The sequence below is a fragment of the Callorhinus ursinus genome, unplaced genomic scaffold (assembly GCF_003265705.2).
Source record: "Callorhinus ursinus isolate GAN/ISIS: 27379988/994484 unplaced genomic scaffold, GSC_fseal_2.0 scaffold58, whole genome shotgun sequence".
NCBI classification, from domain to species: Eukaryota; Metazoa; Chordata; class Mammalia; order Carnivora; family Otariidae; genus Callorhinus; species Callorhinus ursinus.
This window is the reverse complement of record NW_027397120.1, coordinates 7,013,872-7,039,781: the sequence shown is the minus strand read 5'-3', so window position 1 is coordinate 7,039,781 and position 25,910 is coordinate 7,013,872. Positions and strand designations below refer to the sequence as shown.

At 47.7% G+C, this 25,910-nt stretch overlaps 1 long non-coding RNA gene across 1 annotated transcript; it reads left to right on the top strand.

The window, feature by feature from the left end:
• The first annotated feature begins 11,262 nt into the window (after positions 1 to 11,262).
• LOC141371152 (uncharacterized) lies at positions 11,263 to 20,697 on the top strand. The gene is made up of 3 exons (XR_012375878.1): positions 11,263 to 11,383; positions 12,525 to 12,596; positions 20,517 to 20,697. It is a non-coding gene; the product is annotated as an uncharacterized lncRNA (long non-coding RNA).
• Positions 20,698 to 25,910: the final 5,213 nt, after the last annotated feature.

Here is a 25,910-nt window from a genome sequence, read left to right as displayed (position 1 = left end):
CCCCCACCAGAAGGGTTCTTAAGATGTCAAGACCTATCATAATATAGAGAAGATGAAAAATATATATAAACAATAGAGTCTTCAACCTCATTTTAAATAATGGTTTAGTATACAATGTCTTCACACAAGTCTTCTAGAAAAGACAGCCTTAGGCAAGAATTGAAGGGCTGAGACATTATTTGGGAGGTGCAGACCCAAGGCCTCGACAGTAAGGAAAAGAAAGAAAAAATACAAGGAAAAACACAAAGCAATGCTCTGTGATGAGTCACCATGCTGGCAGTGATTTCAGGACACGCTCCAGATAGATACAACAGGTCATTCAACAGATGTGTTCCCTTGGCATCGGGAGCTTCCCCCAGAAAGGATGCAAGGAGGAACATTATCACCACATAGTTCTCCAAGGGGAGAAGCAAGATGGGGTGTATCTGCCCAATTTCCAAGAGGTCGAGGGTCACCCCCATCAGGAGCTAACTCTCCCACACTCACAGTGGTGTTGTGTAGTGCATTGGTGTTCGCTCGGGAAGCTGGCCTCGTGGGACTTGGTCTAAGTTGGGGAATAGAGGGTGACTGTGTAGGGGGGGATGTGAAGCTCAGAAGACAGAGATGAGCAAGCTGTCTAGGGACTCTGAAAAGGCACAGACTTTGTGTCCAATGCATGTGTATCTACAGTAATGTACTTAAACTATGTTTCACTCCCAACACTATACGTATAGTTTATCTCCAGTGTACTGCTTTACAAGCTGGGTTGTGCTAAACATTCTTGCCAGTTAACCCTTGTTTTCATCTGGGACCATTTCCTTGGCATAAACCCCTAGAAGTGAAACTGTTTGGTCAAAGGTTATGGACAATTTTGAGGATTTTAATCAATATTGTCACTCAGATAGCCACCAGTGTGTATGCCATTACCCTCGCCTCCCTCCCCCCAATAGCCTAGAGGGAGGCGGTCTCAGCAGGGTGGCCCGGGTGGGGGCTGGAGTCTGAGCATCACCTCCGCCACCTCTCCGTGCAGACTCTCGGGACCAGTGAGTATCTTCTCTTCGTCTGTGGTTTTACCTGTAAACCGTGAATGATGATGCTAGAAAGCGCCTCACTTGGAAGTGTGAGAACTTAAAAATGAGTTACTGCAGGTGAAATGTTTGGAATTGTGCCTGCCCCCCGCCCACCCCCGGGGCCACACGCGAGGAGAGTGTGTGGTCATTCATGTCACTTTCATTACCACACGCCACTCTTGGTTCTCAACAGGAACCAAATCAGGTGGCGGGTGACGGAAGTGTGAGAAAGTGTATACGGTCGGCTTTCATCAGAGGTCCCAGGCCCAAATCCCCAACTACCTTGTCATTTAGCTCTACCTGTGGTGACTAGAGGCAACCAGGCCCAGGGGTGAGAGGCCCCACGCTACACAGAGTTATCAAGAAGACCTCTCCTCCAAGAGGCAGTCAGTGGCTGGCAGGGGGCCCTTGCTCTGTGTGCAGACGCAGGCTGGGAAGCCTCACTGATAGAACCCCTGCATCATCCAAGTTTCTCCCCCCTACACTCCCAGTTTCTGAAGTCAACAGAGCATCAGTATTCCTGTTGCAAGGCAAATCTGAGTCTTAACGTTAAAAGTGTAATTAGAATAGTCATGTGTGTACACAGAGCTGCCACGTTCAAGTGGAAAACCCCTCCAACTCAGAGGATCGGTGAGCAGATGCCTTCACCACGGTCTGGTCACTCAGCTCTGGTCAGCTTTCCTTTGTTTAAACTGACCTCCCCAAGCGAGCGTGCAACTCTTGATCTCAGGGTCGTGAGTTCAAGCCCCACGCTGGGTGGAGAGCTTACTTAAAATACAGATAAACAAACAAACAAACAAACAAACAAACTGACCTCCCCGCCACCAGGAGAACCATTAATGCCCCGCGGAGGACGGACCCTTGTCCAACACGGCTCCCGAGCTCTCACTTCTGAGCAGGACCCCGGGCTCACCTGTTTTTTCATGAAGTGACCGCAGCAAATCAAGTCCTCACAAGCAAGTGTCCTGCACAATAGAACTTCAAGTAAAACTCTACATGTTGAATGAGCTTATTGTCTCCCTCTTGTTTGCAAACATGTACACAGTGAGATCTTGATTATTTCAGAGCTTGGAAAAACAAAATTGTCTTCCAGCCTGTTTGAGTGCTGGATGATTTTTCTGGCTCTTGGAGAAATGCCGAACCTTTTTGGAAGAGCATATCTTGTGCATCCTAAACCCTCCCACTGGGAGGAAACCCGGATCGAGAGGGCAAGCCTGAGGAGCACGAAGCTCGAGGCAGCAGGTGGAGACCTTTCCCCACAAAGACGCATAGGCAGGAGGTACCCCCACCCACGTCTGCTCTCCACCAGTGGGCTCTGCCCCCCCACGTGACGGTTCTCCCCTAACTACATGCTCACAAATGCAACATGAGTCTTTCTTTGCTTCTGCAAAATGTAGTTACCCAAACTTTAGGTTTAGATTCCAGAGGAAAGAAATCGTCTCGGCCTTCTGACAAGTTGCCAGGCTCTCGAAAAGATGATAGAGGTCAAAAGACCCGGGCTTTTCCTTGTAAGTCAACCACTTGCTATGTGACTTTACACAACATAATTAGCTTCTCTGGACTGTAGTCTCACCAGGGTAATAAGACCTGTGCTTGCTTCAGCAAATTGTCAGGATACTCAAACACACGAATATGTTAGAAAATTCTTAGAAGGTACAAAGCATCACACAAATGTAAGTTATAACCCTTAATGGTATCACGTGAGGTTAGCTCCCATTATGAAACTGATGATGGAACAGAAAATAAAATTTAGAAAACGAGCAGAAGCACAAAAGGACAAATACCGTAGGACTTTACTCACATGAGGTACCAGGAGTAGGCAAATTCACAGAGAGAGAAGTAGAATAGAGGTTACCTGGAGTGGCGGGGGGGGGGATGGGAAGTTAGTGTTTGATGGGGACAGAGTGTCTGTTTGGGAAGATGGAAGGGTTCCGGGGATGGATGGTGGGGACGGTTACCCAACAATGTGAATGTACTTAAAGCCACTGAACTGTACACTTAAAAATGGTTGAAATGGTACATTTTATGTTATATACGTTTTCCCACAATACAATAAAACCCCAACAAAAATAAACGAGCAGATGGTTTAGGGAGACACAGGATTCTTTACAAGAAGATCATCAGAAAGAGTTGTGTCCATGTGTTTGGTATGTTTGCTTTCTATGGCCAGATTCTATGAGAAGCCAAGACCTCATCAAAAGGTATTTATGCTTTTTGCCATTTGAGAGGCACTATCCATGTCTACTGATGACCACCCCCAGTATTATGTCCTCACCAAGAGCGGCCTGCCTATGGGACTGGGCCCGGAGCCAGAGCAAGCTCTCCTTCCTTGGACAGACACGGACAGATGCTCCCAATGTTTGCACACTCCCCGCCTTTATCTTGTGTCCAGGGCTAACTATGTCCTCTGCACAGAAGAGTCTCCCTTCCTTAGAGTGGTCATAATCAAAGCAGGGAATACACCGACTTCCTATATATGGATGACCCTATAATTTATCCTCCAAAACGTGATGCTTTCAAGAAAGGGAGACCATAGCCCTAGGTTGGGACAGTCCCGGGAAAACCAGGGCATAGGCTCTCACTGCATCTTTCCCACCCCACCGAGGCTGCTCCAACAGATAAAATCCTGGCCATTTCTTTCCCCTAGCTGTCACTCTGTCCTCTCTAAGGAAAGGGGGAGAAAACAGCATCCAGGGAGAGAAGAGAGTCATTCAGACGCAGCTCTTCGATAAACACCCTGGAGCAGAAGCTGAAACTCTTGTGAGTGGGAATGTTCTGTGGCCGATGAGGTGGAGTGTGTCTGTTCCCTGAGGAAGTGGAGAAGGAAGAGGGGCGCATGGGGTGAGGCCAGTAAAAAGGCCGAAGACCACCTGCTTGGTGGTGAGAGCACCCTAAACCCACGCAGAATGTTGACTGACGTTCCCAGAGGCATACGGTACCCATACATGAGTGGGTGTTTGGGGAAATCAGTAAAGACGTGGGCCTTGGGGTGATGGAAGTAACCTGGGGCTAGGAACATGTGGTTGCACAGCACTGAGAATGTACTAAATGCCACGGAATCGCTCGCTTATTAAAAATCATACATTTTCTGTTACGTGAATTTCACCTGAATTTTTTTTTGCAAACTGTGGTCTCCCTGGTAGATCTGACACAGGCACGTGGCAGCGGAAGGTAGAGGCCAGCCTGGCTCCCGGAGCCAAGATTCGCACACAACCAGATGTCCAGGGGGCAGGAGGCCCCAGCCGCCAGCTGGGTTACACGGGGGGAGAGGGGGTGGTCACCTAACTCGCTGTAGCGCACAAGAACTTAAATTTTCCACTTCCGGTTTCCAGTGTCTGGTAGCCAACTGTCTTCTCAAATAAGTAGAACAATAGACTGTCTACTGATACCCATTTCAACCCAGAAGACATTGAAAGTAAAGGTATGGGAAAAAGAGGTCCCAGCTAAGTGAGGACAGAAAGAAAGCAGATGCAGAAAAACAAATACCAGAGAAAATTGAATTCACGGTGAAAATCACTGAAGAAGGCAACAGGGGTATTTGATATTGATGGAAAGTTTAAGCTTAAGCTTGCCTACTCTTGACACCGTTGCTTCGAAATCTGTTAGGCATTTAAAAAGATCAGATGGGGGACACCTGGGTGGCTCAGTAAGTTGACTCTTGATCTCAGCTCAGGTCTTGATCAGGGTCGTGAGTTCAAGCCCCACCTTGGGCTCCACACTGGGTGGATCAATAATAAATAAATACATAAATAGATCAGATGGGGTTGATAAGCCCACATACCTGTGGTTTAACACACCTCTCCCCGAAATCGATCAAATAGACAAAAATTGATCAAATAGTCCAAAAACCAAATAACCCCCAAACCCACATTTATAGAAATTTTAAAGCACAATTCAAAACAAAATATAAAAATCTGTATGTTTTGCTAAATCATTACTTAGAGAGAAAGTCAGAATCTTAAGTGTATACACTGGAAAAAAGAAAGATTAGAAATTGATAAACTGACTTACGTTAGCAGCACAATTGCAAAGAAAGCAGAAGAAAGCAAGTGATTAAGTCAGCAAGAAATGCACAGAATGAAAGAATAGGGAGAATCCACAAAACCAACATTATTTTCCAAGAGACTAGTTTAAACGGACAAATGTCTGGCAAGGCTGAGTGAAGAAGGGTTAGAAGGAGAAAAAGAGAAAGAAGACCCAAGGTGAACAGCTAGGCGTGCAAAAGGGAATATAGTTATAGTTACAATTCAGATTTCAAAAATTGGCAGAATAATTTGATGTAAACTTTATACAACAATGTTGGAAAACTTAAGTAAAAATAAGTAATCTCAAAATGTGTGTTACACTATTGTGAATTTAGAAAAAAAAATCCCACAAAATCAGAATAGATCTATTAAATAAATTGAATCAGAGTCAAAAATCTCACACAAAAGGCTGATCTAACATGCTGACAGGTGCATTTTACCAAACCCTCAAATAATAAGTAGATTATCTTTCATTTACATAAATCATCCCCCCACACAAAAAATATATATATTACTTAATACAAAGTTCCTCAAACTCCTAGCATCATGTCAATATCAAAATCAAACAAGAACGCCTAGAAAAAGGAGAAGTACTGGCCAAGCTTCTGCAGTAGTCTCCCGGCTAACCTCACTGCTGCTATTCTTGCCCCGTTAGAGTTTATTCTTACAGCCCAGAGTGATCTACTTAAAGTATAAGTCAGATTATGTTAGCACCTACCTCTCTGGCATGTCCTCTACCTTGCCCCCTCGCTGTTCTTCGGGCACAACAAATACTCCTGCCCCAGGGCCTTTGTACTGGCTGTTCTTTCTACAGAGACCACTCTGGGGAGCTTTGTAAGAAGAGACACCACAGAGCTTGCTCTCGCTCTCCCTCCCTCTCTCTACCACGTGAGGACCCAGTGAGAAGACAATGTCTGCAAATCAGGCGGAGAACTTTCACCAGGAACCAAATCTGCCTTGATCTGGGACTTCCCAGCCCCCAGAATGATGAGGAACAAAATGTGTATGGTTGAGGCCCCCCAGTCTGCGGTATCTTGTCTGGCAGCCTGAGCTAAGACACCTGCTAGAGTAAATACTTGTTTATCATTGTCTCCCCCTTGGAAATATAAACTCCGCAAGGCAAAGCCTTGTCCATCGTAATTTCCTCCTATTACTCTCCTCAGGTGTAAAGAATAGTACCTGGGGTGCCCGGGTGGCTCAGTCAGTGAAGTGTCTGCCTTAGGCTCAGGTCATGATCCCAGAGTCCTGGGATGGAGCCCCACATCGGGCTCCCTGCTGAGTGGGGAGCCTGCTTCTCCCTCTGCCTCTCTCCCTGGCTTATGCTCTCTCTCTCCCTGACAAATAATAATAATAATAATAAAGAATAGTAGCTACTTCAGAGAGCCACTGTGGATCACACGGAGTGGTGGCCCATGCCATTCTACTAGAAGAGGGCCTGCGCCCAGTGAGTGCTCAAGCACGTCACTCCTATGAGCCGCCTGCCCCTGGACAGTGTTGGGGGGGTGACCACATCACGCTGCCAACCTCACGGTCACCAGAATTGCCAAGTGCTTTGCCTTCCAGCTCCGTACCCCAGCCAGTGGGGGTGGGCATCTGGGCCTCAGGTGCAGACAGACTTTCCTCCCCTCCACCACGGGAAGTCCATCCACTCTCCCACCAGTGACATCCGCCCAAACCCAAACACCTCCGGAGGCTTTGGGCCACCTGCAGATGTGATTCCAGCCTCTCGTCCAGCGTCAGCAGGACACGCGGATTTCCTGCCCCTCCCTCGTGTGGCTGTTTGCCGTGTCCTCGAGCCCACCTTTGATAATCTAACAATGACAGTAATAATGAGCATTGGCTGAGATCACAGACCAGGGCGTGCCCTGCCCCTCTGTTATTTGTAAGCTCATGACAACCCTGGAGTGGGGCAACAGGGGAGGAAATCAGGCCGCGTGGGTTAAGCTCGTGTCCCGGTCACCTGGCTGATGCTCAACCCAGTGCCTCTTTCCGCCTTCACCCCTGCCTTGAGCTGGGTTTGCTCGGCTCGGCTGCCACTTCCCCTGACCTAGAGGAAGTGGGTCCTTGGGAAAGCCCAGGCTTCGGGCCCTGACAAAGCCACTTCTCCCCAAACTAACAGAGCCCACCTCTGAGCATCTGTCGCTGAATTGGCCTAATCTTTGTGCTGAGAAAAATGAATCCAGAAAGTGCATTCCTGCATTTCTCGGGGCCTAATCAGTACATTTTACTGATTTTTGACTTGGAGGTTTTTAGAGACCCAGCAGATTGATTATAGGAAATCAAATCCATTCAGAGAGAAGCCCAGCTCTGTTTCATCATTGGCCAGGCTCAGAATTGTTTCAGCAATAACTTCCTTCACCTGAATTAAATCACACCTTTCCTGTAAGAAAAGAATGACTCAAATTGAGTGGTCTTGAAACTTCCCTGCCATTGTTGGAACCCCGAGTCCAAAATTATATCCTTGGTCCTAATAACTAACCCACTCACAATAAATGTGAAGTTGAACTTGATCAGATCAGGCATGGTTCCATAAATGAGGAACTCCTGTGGCATCTTACCTTTTTAAACCATGACCTTGCTCCCCTTCCTATACACTCTCCCTTTGCTGCTCCCCAAAATCACTCACGAAACCACTGAAAGGTATACTCATCTTGGATAGTTCTTAAAAAATTGGAAAATTTTGGAAAAATTGGAAAAATCTTCTGGCTGGCCCAGTCAGAAGAGCATGTGACTCTTGATCTCAAGCTCATGAGTTCGAACCCCACACTGGGTGTAGAGATTACTTGAATTAAAAAATAATGAAATAATACAAAATAAAATAATAATAAAAAATAAAGAATATTTGGTAAACGGAGAAAGAAAAAAAAAAAAAAAAACACCCGTAATCCCAGGAAACTGAAACAGCTAATGGTTCATGGCAGACGTCCACAGTGTGGCCCTTGAAGGCGTGAAGACTAAAGTTCCTCTCAGTGTGTGGAGAATCACGTGCAGAGCTTCGGGATGGCTGAGGACCACCTGCCACAGGGACAGGCCACTGCGCCTTCCTTCAGAGGGGCAGCTTTCTACCGTGTGTGTGTGCGCATGTGTTTTCTCCTCTCTGCGTTGCTTGTGTTCCTGCTCATCCTTGTTCATTTTCAGTTTTGTTCTTGTTTCTGCATCTTCTTCCAGGATAAGTTCTTTAAGAGATGAGTCTTTTGTTACACGTGCTCTCGAGTTCCACACTTAAGAGGACACAGAGAGACAACCAAGTGGCTGTCTGCTCGCGGGAAGAAAGCCCACGGCCGACGAGGGCATGGAGGTCCCGGCTCTCGGGGCCACACCCTTCGCTGAAATTGGTAACACGCCACTGCTTCAAGCTACGTGCTAGACCAGGCGGCAATAAAATCTCTTCTACTTTGGAGCCCAATATTTCAGGATGGGGGCTGGTCAGAGGCTCCGAAAGTGTCAACAGGTCCTAGTTGTGATCTTTCCTAAGTGATGAGAGATCTGGGCACCTGGGTGGCTCAGTCAGTGAAGCGTCTGCCTTCGGCTCAGGTCATGATCTCAGGGTCCTGGGATCAAGCCCCACACCGGGCTCCCTGCTCAGCTGGGAGTCTGCTTCTCCCTCTCCCTCTCTGTTCTCTCTCTCCCTCTCTCCGTAAGTAAATAGAACCTTTAAAAAAAAAAAAGATGAAAGATCTGAGCCTCAGTTTCCTCATCTGTAAATCTGGGAAGTCTCTAAGGATCCCTCAGTGGGGCTTTCCCTGGCTCCCTGGCCACTGCAGCCCTCCTGTAAGGGAGCTGTGATGGAGAGACCTCTCCCCCTGCCATCGTAGCTCTGCCCCGCCCTGGACTCCAAGACCTGTGCTGACCTGAGGCAGAAAAGACATATAAAGCTTCAGCCCCTTGTCTGGGATTTGTCCTGTGATCTAGTCCTGACATCCCTAGCCCAGTTCAGGAAACCAGGTATGGGTCCAATTTATTTAGGCAGCAAACACAAATGAGCCAGCGCTTGGAGCTGGGCCCTGTGCCAGAATGCATAGAGGAGTGGTACTCATCCTACCCCCAGCAGCCCCAGGGGATGCACAGGAGAGCCCAACACAGTCCTCAGGTCTGCACCCACCAATGCCCAGCCCAGCGAGCACATCTGTCTGGGTCCCTGGCCTTGAACCTCGACCTGTCCTGCACCTGTGGACCTAATAGCCACCCCACCCCTCCCTACTCTGACCCTCGACTGAGCCCCTCTTCCTCAGATCTTAAGAGTTCTGCCCTGAGCTCTGGGCAGATGCAGAAAGAGATGGAGAGATGTCCCGGGCAAGATGGCATGGCTGTCCCATCATTGTCCCCACTCCCGTGAGAACTGGTCTGCCTGGCAGCCCGGATCCCTGAGCCATCCCAGTTGTACTTACAGAGGACCTTCCTTTACCTACGTTACCATGGCTGAGTTTCTATCTCTATCAGAATGATTTAAAGTGAGAGAAAAGACAGCGCTCAGATGTAAGCCGTATTCCACAACTGTGGAAACAGAGGATCGCAGCGGCCAAGGAGCCTGCCCGGTCCACCCCGTGATGCCCAGGGGCCCAGGTACAACTTTGAATGCGACCGACAGGCCTTTGCATTACCCTGCTGAAGAGGGAACGCACATGCTCCATGGCTAAGGTGAGCACAGATCACTCGGTTTCTAAATGTAACCCCATCGAAAGACCTGAAAATCTCTCGTGGCACCATCTCATTAGCATTTCAAGAGTAGGTCTTGACGCACCATCTTTGGAAAAGTAAGATTGGGTTTTGTACATGTGAGATGCTGAACACCTCGGCCTGTTTCTGTTTGGGTCTGACCTGAAACTTCACTAATAGTAGGGGCCTAGCTGATGACCTCAGCCAGCAGGAGCAATTGTTACAGAATACAATATATATGCCGAGTCTAAAAGCAATTCAGTTTTCACTTTCTCCTTTGGCCAGAGGAGTTGGCACGGGTAACTGTTGATCCAATTTGGCTGTCTGGTTGAAACAGAAGAATTGGGAAAATTAAACACGTTTGTGAAATCTAAGCATACTTTTTTCTATTAATGCCCACATCCTAATATTTGGGGTTTGATTTTTGAGTTAAGAATAGTAGCTAACATTTATTGCGTGCTTACAATGGGTAAGAAACTTTTAACCAATAATCATATTTAATCTTCACAGTAACCTATGAGACAAGTATATTGTTTTAGAAACTACAGTAATTATTATATGGGGACCTCCCAGGAACCTGCCCACGGTGCGCAGCCAGCAAGTGGCAACACCAAGTCTCCATCTGGGAGGCTCTCTTCAAGCCTTTCAGCCACATCACCCTGGGAAGGTGAGCTAAGGAAACAGATGATTGCTTGTTTGTTTGAGGTACAGGCAGGGAAGATAATTCAGGAATGTGTAATTGCTCATCCCTGCTGGGGGATATTAGCAAGACATTAGCCTTGACACGTGAATCATGACACTTGCGTCCAGCTAACTTATTACCTATGCACGATGGTGCTCACCAGCTTGCCGGCTTGGTTTAGAAGAGGCTGGGAAAAGGTGGTCCTCACTGCATCTAGGTTCTTCCACTGCCCATGGCTCAACCAGGAATCCAGTGCTCCCCCCCCCCCCCAACGGCCACATTGTTAGCCTGCTTTCCCTGGCCTCAATCCTACATCTTCCTGCCCTACTCATGAGGCTCCCTCCTATCAGCCCTTCAGGAATCAGCCTGCGTCAGCCCCCACCCGGTGAGGCCCGCATCTCTGGAAGTCCCTCCGCCGTGGGGAATTCGTGGGTCCTCCTGTGTGCTCCCCAGCAAGGCTTTACATGGCTCTCCCATTTGAATCGTTCATTCACTCCTCTCAAACGCGCTCTGAATGCTTGCTCTCGGGCCTCGGATGCTCCACAGAGGGACTGAGAACTGGAGCAGGACTCAGCGCCCACCGCGGGAGGGAGGCAGGGCAGCCCCGGCGGAGAGGTGGGGGTACAAGCCTGCGTTCAGCCCCGGACTCTCTCCAACCCAGTTTTTTATTCCTTGTGTGTATTTCCAGGCTACAAAGAATTGTATTCCTTCTTTAAAAATTCACCTGTGTATCCTTTCCAAGGGATACCTGTTAAAAATAGACCGCTTGGTCGCGGTGCCGCTGAGCCCCCAGCGCCGAGGCGGGGAAGTAGGGTGCGCGCGGAGTTGCACCGCGGGGGCCCGGGAGCCCCACCGCCCGCCCCCGCCCGGCGGCGCGGGGAGACTGTGAACGGCTCCTGTGGCCAAATGTGGCCAAACTGGGGCAGACAGGGGCCTGGGACAACTTCTCAACCCCAAGGACCGCCCGAGGGGTAAGGCCTAGTGGGCTTCTGTTCTAAGGGTCCAGCTCCTCCAATGAAGAGGACTTAAAGTCCCACCCTCCCCACCGCTCCCCCTCTTAGAAACTACCTAAGAGATGGTTTCCACTTGGATTTCTCCAACCGCCAAGAATCCGACGCCCCCTTCCCCCACGCCAGAAGCCTGGTGGGGGCGGGGTGGCTCACAGAACAGCCCTTGGGCTCTCCACCCCCACGTCTCCCCATGTCCGGCCCGCTCCTGTCCACGCCACCCCACCCCACGCCACCCAGCCCATCCCCTTCCCCCCCCCCACCTCTCTGTCCCCGAGCTCGTCCTCAACGCCCCATTCTACTCCCCCCTCCGCCCCCTCCTTGGCTCCTGGCTCTGCTGAGCCGCCAGTCCTGCCTGCATACTCCCCCTTGGCTCCCGCCTCCGTTTCCCCGACTCCTCCTCCCGCCCCCAGCCCCGCGCACCCCTCTGCCACCGAGGGTTTTTCTCCTTTACCACGGCCCCCAAACCCGTTAACACTCCAACTGCAGACTGCACGAAGAGTGCTGTGCGGTCATTCTTGCCTCTACAATGTGGGCACGGCGTTCACAGCCCAATCGGGGACCCGCTAAGCCGCAGCCGGAGCTCAGCAGCTGCGGAGGCGGCTTCCGAGGCGGGGGCGCAGGGCCACCTGCTCTGACCTCTGCCCACAGCGGGCGCGGTGGGGCCCCCGGGCCGCGGGGCAGGCCTCCGTCTCCTCCTTCCCCTTGCAAGGACAAGAGTATCCAGGGCTCCCCACCACATCCTAGTGTTGAAAACCACAGTCCCCTCCCTCCGCCCAGCCTGGGAGACCACCCGAGAGCAGGGCCCTGCGGGAAGAGTGGACGGAAAAGGGGGGCGCTGCTGGGGCGCAGGGGGCGCAGAGCGCGCAGCGTGGTGAGAACTGGGGCCCGGGTGAGAAGCGCTGCGCCTGGCCGGTGCCTGGTGGCGCACAGAAAGCTCCTGGGGACCAGGGTCGGGTGGTGCAGTTGGTAAGCGGGGCAGCAGAGCCGGCTTCCCTGGCGGGAACCCTGGTGAGGCTGTGGAGGTGGGTGGGCCAGGCCCTCCCCCGGGCAGGGCTGTGTTCCTTCTCCTCCCCTGCTCACCTCTCACTGTCTTCTCTCCCAGACAGACTGTACATTCTGACGTGGGACCAGGTCTTCTCAACCCATCTCAGTAGCCAGCAGAAGGCAGTGCCGTGTGAGTGCTTAATACATTTTTTTATTGAATGAAACAACAAACAGGGGAATGAAGGAATAAATGAAAGAAATTCTCTGGGTCCAAGATGGGTCTGTTTTTACATCCTAGTTACAAAAAAATTCTCTCCATCTTTCTCCTTATCTATCAAAACCAACTTTGTGCCTTAAAAAAAAAATGTATTCAATTCACTCATCTACCAAACTTTTATTTAGCACCTACTGTACAATTTTTGTACTTGGGAGTTTATTGGCCCCGAGGAAAGTTTGTATCTGAGACTGTTCTTAGACTCAGTGCCCTAAGACTCAATTTTCACAATCCCAACAGTCCTCTAACTAGGAGTAAGAGACAGTCCTTCTAACTGTCTACCTTTGTAGGATTTTTCCCTCCTGTAATGAAATGTATTCAATGATGAGATGTCAATAGATTCCTGAGTTTTCAAACATCTTTCTGAAAATCTAAAGCCTGGCGCACATCTCCCTGTCTGTCCAAACAGGTAATTATACTTTGTGTATTAAAGTCTTATATCTCTGACCTATCCAGTGCACAAAAAACAGTTTAACCTTTAAACCAAGTCATGTACACCATTTTACTCCTAGAAAGAGGAATTTATGTTATTCTGTCAAATCAGTATCAACCTGACCTTTAAACGCATCAGTGTTTCTTGGGAAAATATTATGGCTGGGATGCCTACCGAGGTAAACAATATTAGCTGCTCCTATCCAGCGCTGAGCCATGCTGCGTGGAGGCCTTGTGGAAGGCGGCAGGGCCCAGAGCTCTTCTGACAGACTCCACAGGATATGAAGAACAATGTAAATGCACCAGAGTTGGCAGATATATTTCTATATTACTGTTCCAGAGATAACAGCTAAGGTGAATCATTTCCCACCACCTACCATTCTAAATTATTTCAAATTCTGAAGGGACCCTATTTATTTCATTGGTAGCTAGCAATTTACTTAGCTGAAGATCATTATATTTATGTGTCAGTGAAATCCTCACAATAATTACACATTCGTGCCATCTCAGATGTGCTATACATATTCTCATTAGTCATATACTTGGAAGGATATTATCACATTTTTGTAGCAACCTTCGCAACATACATATAAAGCACCCAACTGGATGTGAACTTTGATTCTCATGGTTTTCTTACACATCAGATTTATCAAACAGCAGGGCAGCCTGCATTCACATGCAAATGCTAACAGAATGCTGGGAAATTGTCTTAATTTCTCTTTTCTCTCCACCGCTTCTGCGCCACAGCCCTGGAAGATATTGTCTTGGGCAGCAGGGAGAACAAACCTAGCTGAGATCTAAAATTGCTTTAGAAGCTTACCAAAAAGTTCTATAATGGGAAATATTTATAAGGTGGTATGCTTCTTTGCCAATCATAAAGTCATTGATGGGAAAGGACAAGCAGGGCATTTGAAATTTCAAGTGTTCGAGCAAGTGTCCCCGGGTTGAATTCCCTGGACAGCGTTTGTGAGGCTGGTCGGTTTACCTGAAAAGTCTATTTTGTCGCTTTAAAGTCACAGATTATTAGAGGGAACAGACCGCCTGGTGGTTTTGTCTGTTTCTGCCTTCCCCACGTTGATTTCAGACGGGTCCACTATTATCATAAACAAGGTAATTCTCAGAACATGTCTAACCTCGATAGCAAGTAACCATGATAGGAGAACGTTTTCTCCCTGTGAGCAATAGATACCAAGAAAACATGACGATTCATGTGCCGGAGACCATTATAGAACCACTGAGCTCAGGACAGGGCATGGGGGAGGAGATGCGGGAGGGGGATTGTCTTATGGCACATACCATGGTTTGCTAGAGCATATAATTTTGTGTGATCATTGCATTTGCATGTGAACTCCCCCACGAGACGGTGAACTCCATGAGCACGCAGACCGTGTCTGCTTATATTCACCTTCACATCCTCAGCACCCAGTGCAGTGCCTAGCACATACCAGTGCCTGGCGCATAGGCGCTCGATAAATATTTGTTACATATTGACGTATGACCGGGAATTATCGGGACCAGCTCTGCGCCTGTCGCCTTTGGATGCAGTGCTGTAACTACCTTCTGGCCCTCAAAGAGCTTCTAGTCTAATGGGAAAACAGATGTTTAGCACTTGCTCACAAGAAAGGACATTCCCAGTGCAGAGAAAATAGATCTGAATGCGTACACAATAGAGAAAGGAGAAAGTGTTTCTGATTAGTGCTTCTGTGCCACAAATCACCCTGAAGTTTGGTCGCTTGGGAGGGAACTTTGCTGGGTGATGGAAATGTTCTGTATCTTGGCTGTGACGGTAGCCTCATGACTATACATTTGTCAAAACTCAGCAAACTATACACCTAAAAAGGGTAGATTTTACTTACTCTAAGTTATACTTTAATAAGCTGCCTTTAAAAACTGAAAACAAGGGGCGCCTGGGTGGCGAAGTCAGTTGAGCGTGGGACTCTTGGCTTCCGGTCGGGTCTCTGGGTCATATGATCGAGGCCTGCATCAGTCTCCATGCTGAGCACAGAGTCTGCTTGAGATTCTCTCTCCCTCTCCCTCTTCCCCTCCCTCCCAAAATAAATAAATAAAAATCTTTAAAAAAATACTAAAAACTAAACCCAAAACCTTAGAGACTGGCAACAATAATCGTTGGTTATTCCCACAGATGCCGTGGAGTGGGAATTGGGGCTGGACACAGCAGGAAGCCTAGATGTCGGCTGGGAGGACCCCAGGCTGGACCGGACCAAGTGGCTGAGGGTGGAGTCACACAGAGGCTCCTGCCCTCACGTGTCTGGTGGCTGGGCTCTGAGCTGGGGTGACTGGAAGGCCAGAATGCCCTCTGGAGCACTCCATGTCACCCTCTGCACTCCGCACATCCTTGTTCAGTGCCTACTGTATTCCAGGCTCTGCTGTGGTCGTTATGGATAGAGCCGTTAGCACAATAGACCAATATCCTTGCCCGGTTGGAGTTGACAGTTCAAAGATGGACGAAAGAAAATAAACATTAGAAATAAGTAAATCTATGGTCTGCTAAAGGTAATACAGTATGTTAGAGGGAAAAAACTTTAAGCAAGATGAGGGGTATGGGGAAGTGGGGGAGGGAATCATCTTTGTGAATGGTGCCACCTGGAGTTGTGCAGTTAAGAGTCCTGATATTTATTTTTGCCAATATGATGGTATAAAATGGTGGTTTTAATTGCATTTTCCTGGCTACTGGTGAGCTGAGCATCCCTTCACAAGTTGGCAGACTGCCAGCTACTCACCAAACACGGTTCCTCTTTATCTTGGGGACAGTTAGACTACATTTCCCAGCCTCCTGTGCAGTTGGCTACAGCCTGGGGTGGAGTTCCAACCAACAGAACGTGAGCTGTAGGGTCTTCACCATCTCCACCTCTGGCTCATTAATACCTCGTTTTTTCCCCAGCTGCCCTGTTCCTCAGGCAACTTTGGCAGTCCCATGTTGAAGATGGCAGAGCCCCCAGCAGCCTAGAACCCTGGAGGGCTGTGAGGGCGGGAACTTTGCCCCTTCTTCCTCTCACCAGCCCTGTCTATATGAGCAAGAGATAAGCTTCTGTTGTGGGTCTGTATTTACGGCAGCCAGCCCATCCTTGTGCAGATGTGTTTATTCAGTTTCTCTCTTCCGAGGATGACCTGCTCAGACCCTTTGCCAAACTGTGTATGGGGTTGCTTATTCTTTTTCTTTCTTTCTTTCTTTCTTTCTTTTTTTTTTTTTTTTACTTGTCTGTAGGAGTCCTTTATACCCTGGCTATTCAAAGTGTAGTCTGTGGACCAGCAGAATAAATTTCACCTGGGACCTTGTTAGAAATGCAGGGTCTCTGGCCCCACCCAGACCTGCCCCATCAGAACATGCATTTTAAAAGGATCCCCTGTTGATTCTTATGCCCATGAAAGTCTGAGAAGTGCTCCTCCCCATGTCTTCAGTAATAATTCCTCATCTTTCATGTGCATTGAATTCATTTTCTCTGGTCTGTACCCATCTTTCCATGTTTTCGGCTCTGTCTTCTCACGTATAGATTTAAAAAAATTTTTGAACATTGTAGTATTTACCAAAATGTCATGTATTGTTTGTCCCCTTTGTCTCCTAAGAAATTCTCCTATGCCTGAGGGCATTCAGATACTGCGCTGTATTTTCTTCTAAAAGTTTTAAAGTTTTCCTTTTCACAGATTGTTCTTGCACCTGGAACGTATGTTTGTCTGTGATGTCCCATAAGGCTTTCCTCTTATTTTTGTGCGTGGGTAACAATTATCCCAGCGCCCTCCGCTGAATTAATTATCCATTCCTTAAGGATCTGTCATGCTACCCCAGTCACAGGCTGTAAATCAAGTTTGCATACATACGTGCTTCATGTCTCTGGTCTCCCCATTCACATCTTTCTTTTGGGTAACCTGCCCCCCTCAACCAACTTAACCGTATATTTCAAACAATTTGTCCACATCATGAGCTACTTTGACAATGAATTTGAATGGCTGGCTTTGTATTCTGCCGTACTTCATTCTGTTCGTTTCCTTGTTTTTGTTTTACTCTGTTGTAAATAACAGTGGGGTGAATATCCTTCACACGATCTTTGCGTGCACGTATGTTGATTTAAGATAAATTCTCTGAGCGAAATTACCAAGTAGGCACATTTTTAAAGCATTTGGTAAATATTGCCAAATTGCCCTCTAGAGAAATTGTACCAATTTATATTCCCACCTGTTTCCTGCCGCCTTCCTTAACATTTTAATATCTCAGCATTTAAATCCCTGCCAGTATCATAAGCAAAATACTAGACATGCTATCGTAGTAACTCATGTGCCTTTGATGACAACTGAAGATGCACATTTTTTGTACGTTTTTTGGCCTTTTGTACTCATTTTAACATGTCTGAGCCCATTTATGTGTAGATGTCCTTTTCTTATTAATTAATAAAGCTCTTTATATATGAAAAATGTCAACTCTTACAAGTATGTCGCATTTTTTTGGCAATTTGTATTTTACCTTTTATTTTTGCTTACCACTTTTTTTTTTCAGTGTGCAGAAGCTTTAAGTGTTGACATGGTAGACTCTAGCAATGTTTTCCTTTAGCTTTATACTAAAAGAAATAAATAAGTCCTATCCCCAGATGACCGCTGTGTGGGTTTTTCGTTTTGTTTTGTTTTGTTTTAGTTCTCTTAGATTTTGTTTTTCACGTTTTACTGTTTAATTCACTTGTTAGTTACACTCAACCCTCAAGTGGCAACCGACTTCTCCAGCCAGATAAAATCCCCCTATTACACACCTACAGAGTACCAGGTACCTTCCTTCCCTCTGAGCACTTTTCACAGTGGTAATGTTTCACGGTGTGTGAATCTTTGACTGATGTCTGTGTCCTGATGTAGCATGCAAGCCCCATGAAGGTAGGAGTCATTTTTCCATCTTTTTATTCCCAGCACCTGTCAAAATGCCAGGCATCTGCATCCACTCATGTGTTACCCCCTCTGGCTTTGTTTAGAGCACCTGAGGATTTCTGTCTGTCAGCCCTCATCTGTGTCTATTTAGCTCAGCTAATGGGCACGTGCAATTATATGTATATATACACACATATATATGTACATTTATAGCTATACAGTTAGATCCTACTCAGCCTTTTTTTTTTTTTTTTTTTTTTGCAGCCCTTGGGAGGCTGCCTGGGCTCATCTGACCATTTTCTTCTTTCCTGTGGTAGATCACTTGGTAATCCTCTGGGCTTTATAAACAGGCAAACATAACTATCTAAACATAACTTGGTCTGTCTTGTTTGTATCAGTCATAATTCACATCTTTGATTTGTTTATTGCATTGGCTATAAAACTTCCAGAACATGCAGTCCTTTCATATCAGGGGGGAAAAAACTGTGTAAAACCAAAATAGAAAAACAAATAATACATTATATGTTAAAAAAAAAAAGAAGAAGAAGAAGAAGAAGATAGTAGGAAGGGAAGAATGAAGGGGGGTAAATCGGAGGGGGAGACGAACCATGAGAGACTATGGACTCTGAGAAACAAACTGAGGGTTCTAGAGGGGAGGGGGGTGGGGGGATGGGTTAGCCTGGTGATGGGTATTAAAGAGGGCACGTTCTGCGTGGAGCACTGGGTGTTATGCACAAACAATGAATCATGGAACACTACATCCAAAACTAATGATGTAATGTATGGTGATTAACATAACATAATAAAATAAAATAATTGAAAAAATAAAATAAATTTACATGGATTAAAAAAACAAAATAGAAGAAGATTGTAACTCAGGTTGTAATTTTTTTCAATTATAAATGTCAGAAGATATCCAGATGGTCTCCTGATGTGCACACAAAGAAAATTTTCACCATTCTCACATCAGCACTAAAAATGGCCACCATGTACACTACCCCGCAGCGCCCCACCACCCCCTGCAGTCTGCTCCCCTGCAGGGAGTCCAGTGTTCCAGTGGGAAATGAGGGTCATGTCCCCTCCAGCAGCAGGATGCAGTGGACAGGTGCACCACCTGGGTATCAGGAAAGCTAGGACACACTCCCAGCTCTGCCCTAGGCTGGCACCCGGTCTTGGACAAGCCACCGTCCCTCTATGGTTCTCATTTCCCCACTTCGCAATCGAGGTACTTGCCTCCCAGTCTGCAGCCTGAGACTCCAGGCTTCTGCAGAAATGGCCCTTCAGGCCATGTGGGTCCTGCCACTTCCCAGACCTTGATTTCTGAGCAAGGCGATCCCTGCCAGAGCGAATGCAAGCCAAGTGATGATTTAAACAAGCTCTGACTTGAAAGTCTGCTGCAGTGAAGGTATTAAGGAGATAAACCTTGGAGGATATCCTGTATTGGCTGAGTTGAGCCTACATAGATCATGGAGAGAATAAACCCTAAAGCACCATCAACTGATCACAGGAGCAGAGAGCCCAAGACGAGTGATGCCAGGGAAGGCCAAAGTTAGCAGGAAGCACTACCAACACGTCCAGAGTAGGCAGAGACAAGGGCTCAGATCCTTCCCGGCCACGCAAGACCCCTTTCCCAGAGAGCCTCCCCTGGCCCCATCTCATCACCACCATGCCAGTGCTCCCCAAGCATCATGGTGGACACCTCCACCACCTTGCAACTGCTCCTAAGAGGGACCGTGTCTTGTCAGTTTTGCCTTCCCCAAGCAGTTTTTAGATGCTCAGGTTGTGACATTTTTACTTTTTTCAAGTCATATTTTGTTTCAAGTTACAAAAATATCAAATGCTTGTTTTAGAATATTTAGAAGCTACAGAAAGGTGTGGGAGAATCGGTGATAATCACCTCATCCAGAAACCACAGATTACATTTTGATGTATTTCCTCTGTTCCTGAGGTTGGTTTGTTTTTCACAAAAGCTGTCTTACTATATGCATAACCTACATGCGTATATCATTGTAAAAATTTCTTACGTCATTAAATATTTCTCTAAAATATGATTTTTTAGTAGCTATATAATTTTCCATCTTGTACCTGAGCATTCTCCATTAGCCAGATATTTAGCTTTAGTCTTTGAGCTATTATTAATAACTCTGTGATAAGTATCTTTGCCCCTAACTCTTTGCCTCAGTATCTTGTCGATTCCTTAGGATATATTCTTAGATGAGGGATTATTGGATCGAAAGATAGGAATTTTTATAGGGCTGTTCATAGGCACTACTCCATTTCCTCTGGAAACGTGCCCGTTCTGTCTGAAATTGTCCGTCTTGACAAATCCTTGCCAGAGTTAGGTATTTTAAATTATAATAATAAATATCTTTGCTCATTTCAAAGTGAGAAATGGAAACTCATTGTTGCTTTAATGGGCTTTTCTTTGATTACTAGTGAAGCTGAAAATTTTCTCATTTGGTTACTGTCCATTTGTAATTTATCTTTTGTGGATTTTCTATTCATTCCTTCTTCCCTCTCTCTCCCTCTCTCCCTCAGACATTCAGTAAAACTGTGCGGAGGCATCTGTTGGCCGGACCCTGCCCAGGGGCCATGGTGGACATGGTCAGGAAGACACAGTCAAGGACTCAGCATCCCTGGGGTGACACACACCCCAGCAGAAGGCCACCGGACAGCCAGAGACACCTGCTGTGAGGAGGCGACCACGCATATTTTTTTAATCGTGGTAAAATACACATAACATAAAATTTGCCAGCTTATGTGTACAGTTAACTATTGTTAAGTATACTCACATGGTTGTGCAACCAATCATTTTGCAAAACTGAAACTTCATACCCATTAAACAACTCCTCGGCCCCCTCCGCCAGCCCCTGACAACCACCATCCCACTTTCTGGCCCTATGATTTTGACGACTCGGGGACTTTATATGAGTGGAATCATACAGTATTGTCCTTCTGTGGCTGGCTTATTTCACTTAGCCTAATATCCTAAAGGTTCATTCACGTAATAGCATATGACAGGATTTCCTTCCTTTTAAAGCTAAATAATATTCCATTGCATGTATGTGGAGATATATCTATATTTATATATCCCACTTTGTCTTTATCAATCCACTGATGAATACTTGGGTTGCTTGCACCTTTTGACTATTGTGAAGAATGCTGCTATGAACTGGGTGTACAAATACCTCCCTGAGACTATTTTTAAATCTTTAGGATATATCCCCAGAAGTGGGTTGCTGGATCATAAAGTAATTCTATTTTTAATTTTTTGAGGAACTGCCATACTGTTTTGCATAGCGGCTGCACCATTTTGCATTCCCATTAACAGGGCACAAGGGCTCCAATTTTTTCACATCCTTGCCAACTCTTGTTACTTTCTGTTGTTTTGTTTTGTTTGTTTGTTTTTTTAATAGTAGTCGTCCTGACAGGTGTGGAGTGGTATTTTCTCGTGGTTTTGATTTGCATTCCCTGATGATGAGTGATGTTGAGCATCTTTTAACGTGCTTGTGGGCTCTTTGCGTATCTTCGCAATGGACAGTTTTTGACACTGATTTTGCCACCTTTGCATGGAGCATAGCGATATTGGGAGGCATTCATCTTTCTGCATTAGCTCATTCCTTTTTAGTAATATCTTTAATAGGAAGCTGACTTGAAATCGTCCCAATGATTAGCCAATTTTTAAATGAGAGAAAAAGCTGGTGCCTGTCCTGATCAACCAAATCCTCCACACTCCTGACGCATGAAGGTCGGAGGCCCTGTAAGGACGGACAGGTGGGTCTGAAGCGGCTTTGTAAGTACGAGAAAAGGATGGTTAAGCCCACCTCTTCACAGCCTCACTGTGAATGTTGTATCAGCAAATATGTACCCAAGAAGTTAATAACACATTAAAGAAAAGACTGGAGGTCAACTATTTTGAACGGCTGTCTATGCAGTTTGAATTTACAAATAATCAGGCGCCTCTTCGCTTTGGCTCTGGAGACAGGGCCCAGGGCCATGTGTACGGTGGCCGTCCTTATGCTCGCCTCGGAGTGGACGCGTCAGCATTGGCTGGACTAACACATGTGTGGACAGGCTGCGAAGTTTTCTGAGGCGTTGGTTTCTCCCCCGTGGTGCCATCAGTTCCTGAGGCTCAGCTTCCAGGACTCTCTGCAGCAACTTTTTTGCCTCTAAGATGGACAAACCGTAGTCCTGAAACGCCTCTCCCAGGGCGGACGGTGGCAGACTTCAACAAAGTCACAGTACACCAGCGTTTGCAGACACAAAACCTGGCTGTCGAGTCTCCTCCTCTCTTCCCAGGACCCTCTGATGAGCAGTATCATCAGAAGAACTTCCCGAACCAGAGTAAAAAGATGTGGGCATGGCGCCAGGCGCCCATGTGAATGTTGGTGGGACTGTCGTTTCCCCTGGAGCAGGGGGCGGTGCCGGGGCAGAGCAGGGGGCGGTGCCAGGAGGCGGAACAGGGGGGGCGAAGCTGGGGGCGGAGCAGGGGCGGTGCTGGGGCGGAGCAGGGGGCGGTGCCGGGGCGGTGCTGGGGCAGAGCAGGGGGCGGTGCAGGGGTGGTGCTGGGGCGGAGCAGGGGGCGGGGGGGCGGAGCTGGGGGCGGGCAGTGACCAGACATAAACTGAGAAACCTAAAAGCTGGTCACAGCAAGTCCTGTGGTCCTGGGGCTGCTTGGGATCTGAACGGAACCAAAGGGTTTGGTTCTCAACACTACACTGAGAAAAGGGAAAACGTGGGGTGGGTCCTTACTGGTCAGCTTCTTCGGAACCAGGCCGAGGGTGCCACGCAGGCCCTGAGGTGCCCCAGCTCACCACCCACCTTGTTACTGGGGGCTAAGATTAGTTGGAAGTTTTAAAGGGGTGGAGCAGGGAATGAACCTCTGCAGGAAGGCCAGATATCCAGAAGATGCGCAGTCCTGCGGTCAAAAAAAAAAAAAAAAAAGAGGCAAGAAAGCGGTAGCGGCCACCGGAGCAGCATCCAGGGAAGTCAGGCAAACAGGGCTTTGTGAGAGGAGGCTCGGGTGCAGGGGGTGCTGGGGAGAGCCTCTGTCCCTTCAACAGCAAGCACAGCCATCTAAGAGCAAGCCACCTCTTTGCACAGCAAGATAAGGAAAAGAGCACAAAGGCAAGAGGACACGGGCAGAAAGGCGAGAGCCTCAAACGTAGGGGCCCATGCCCAGGAGGAGGCCAGGGTGACCTGGCCTGTGGAAGAAAACAAACACAAGCAAAATGAGGTTTCCAGGAGACACGCCAAAGCATTTAGATAGTCATCTCTCCAAATCTGGCAAGGGAGCACCTTTTCCAGAAAGTTCATGCTGATCCTCGCTCTGTGTGCCCAGCTCAGCCACTGACTTAGCTCCTCTGTGTACAGCAGCCTCCCACCAGACTGGGGCTCCGCACTGGGTCGGGGCGGGGGGGGCAGGGCCGTGACTCCCTTGTCCCGGGTGCAGTGCCTGGTGGAGCGAGGGCTCCTCGAGGACGCAGGGAGAGGAACTCAAAATGGTTTAGACCCACCTCCCCATAAAAAGTGTTCAAATCTTCTTTCGAGTGACATGGAAGCTAATAATGAGCTAACGTGGAGAATAGAGAGGTGTCCACACTTAAAGTGAAAATCGGGTTTGGTCCAGAGATAATTTTGATGTTCTGGCTCAGTTTATAGTTTAATTTTAAAATATTTGTTTCCATCTGGGGGTTGGCAGAATTGTGTATAGTAAAACCCCACTGATGTTTTCCCTTCTAAAAGGAGAAATAGGAGGCAGACTGGAAGGTTAACCATGACACATTTGTTACACACATTTAAAATAATTTGAACAGCATTATTGAGATGTAATTTACATAATGTATATAGAAAAGTCTTTGTGTCACAAGAGCAGAACTCAGTGTAACCCCACACCCAAAGCAAGAGACAGAACATTGCCAGCACCCCAGAGGCTCTGACCTGGACTTTTGAAGGGCTTGGCACCTGGCCTAGTCCAAGAGCCACTTTAGTGGCAGACTCTCATGTATACACTAGGCTGTGTTTACTTAACCAAAGCCTGTCTTCACTATGGGTGAAGGATTTGCCACACCCAGCCTCCTTGGCTCTGAGCATGCTCCCTTGGGTCATGGATTCCATAAGAGCTGGGGTAGTGGACACCGTGGTGTGCTGCCCAGACCCCACCAGCACACACCTTCACCCAAGATCACACCCTTCCTGGGGCAACCCACTCCCAACATCTGATCAGGGCAGGCGATAAAGGCCAAGCTGTCATGGCCCAAGTCAGGACCCCTCTAAAGGACTGTCTTAGCTCAGGGGTCCCCGTGGGGACAGCCAAAACTGTCATCAGTCCACCAGCATGGTGCCCTCCTCCCCTGGCCAATCCCATGTCCTCCTCATGCTTCCAGTCTGGGCCTGAGGGCTCTCTCGAGTGAGCATCCTGCACTCTGAACTCCACCTGAGTCTGCTACCTGGGCACCTGGCCTATAGCCATGGGCTCCCCTAGCCTTCCAGCCTTCATTTCCAATGGCAGCGCCGCGTGCCAGCTCTGTCCTAGGCAAGGTCCCCAGTGCTGGAGAACATACGGAAAAGGGTGATTAACGGGCTTCACTGTTCACATGCCACTTTGCTGATTAGGGAGCTCTTCCATGCACATTATCTGCCTGCTTTCTGCTCATTCATTCACTCATTCAGCTGGCCACTCAGTGAAATGCCTGTCCTACCCCGGGAGTGACCATACAGTGAAGAGTAAGACCTTCTCCCTCCGAGAGCTCACAGTCCAGTGCAGAAAGCAGAGGCCACAGCAGAATTCTCCGGATACCGAGGGCCACGACAGGACAAGCCCCAAAGCGGGGAGAAGAGTGGAGGCTGGGGAGGCAAGGCCTCCAGGGAGGTGAGGCTGTGCGTCACTAGGGGCCTGCAGCTGCCGAGGAGCATCGGTGAAACCACAGAGTGCTAGGGGAGACACGCAGCCAGGCCCCAACAGCCACATAGGCCACACGCCCACCCAGGCTCCCTGAGGTTCCCATGGGCTTACCCCCGGGTGGCTGGAGCCCGAGAAGCCCAGGGGGCTCTGGCTTCCCCCAGTGCTAACTCCCAGGGCCTTTCACCTCACACTCACACCGCTCGCTGGGGCCCAGGGAGCTGGGCAGGGAAAGAAGAAGCGGGGAGAGTGTAGGGAAGGAGGGAGTTTGGAGGCAATGAGTGGTGGGTGGTACGATTCGGAACAAAAGAAGAGCATGATCTTGGCAAGTTGCCCCAGGTCCCACTTCAAGCACTGGATTAACTGAAATCCTTCTTCGCTACTTTCCAAAGTCAACAGGATTTGTTGAGTTTTGTATCTCCAGTAGGGAAAGAGCCTTGAGAGAGAGAAAAAAGAAAAGATGTAAAGTGAGATGTTTTCACTGATCTGAATGTGGGGCATATTGACAATTGGAAAAAATTTAAATGCAGGTGCCTGGGTGGTTCAGTTGGTTAGGCATCTGCCTTCGGCTCAGGTCATGATCCCGGGGTCCTGGATCAAGTCCCGCATCGGGCTCCTTGCTCTGCGGGGAGCCTGCTTCTCCCTCTCCTCCCCACTTGTGCTCTCTCTCACTATCTCTGTCTCTCTCAAATAAATAAAATCTAAAAAAAATTTAAAAATTAAAAAAAAGAAAAAATTTACATGCTTAATTGCGGGGTCAGACACACTCCTTTAGAACATCACTGCTTAGAAGCACAGCGAACATGGGATTATGCTTTTCGATGTTACAAAGATGAAAATGTATCTTGCCTATTTATCAAATTAATCACCCTAAAATCTAAAGACAAATGGGATTCCTAGGGCAGTATTCAGCCAGTAATTTAATACCTAAGTTTTTCTGATCAATAAACCATTGGCCTGTTAGAATATTTAAGTCATGCTTAAAGTCATTCAGAAAAAAAAAAAAATCTATCAACTTAAGTTCTTTGAAA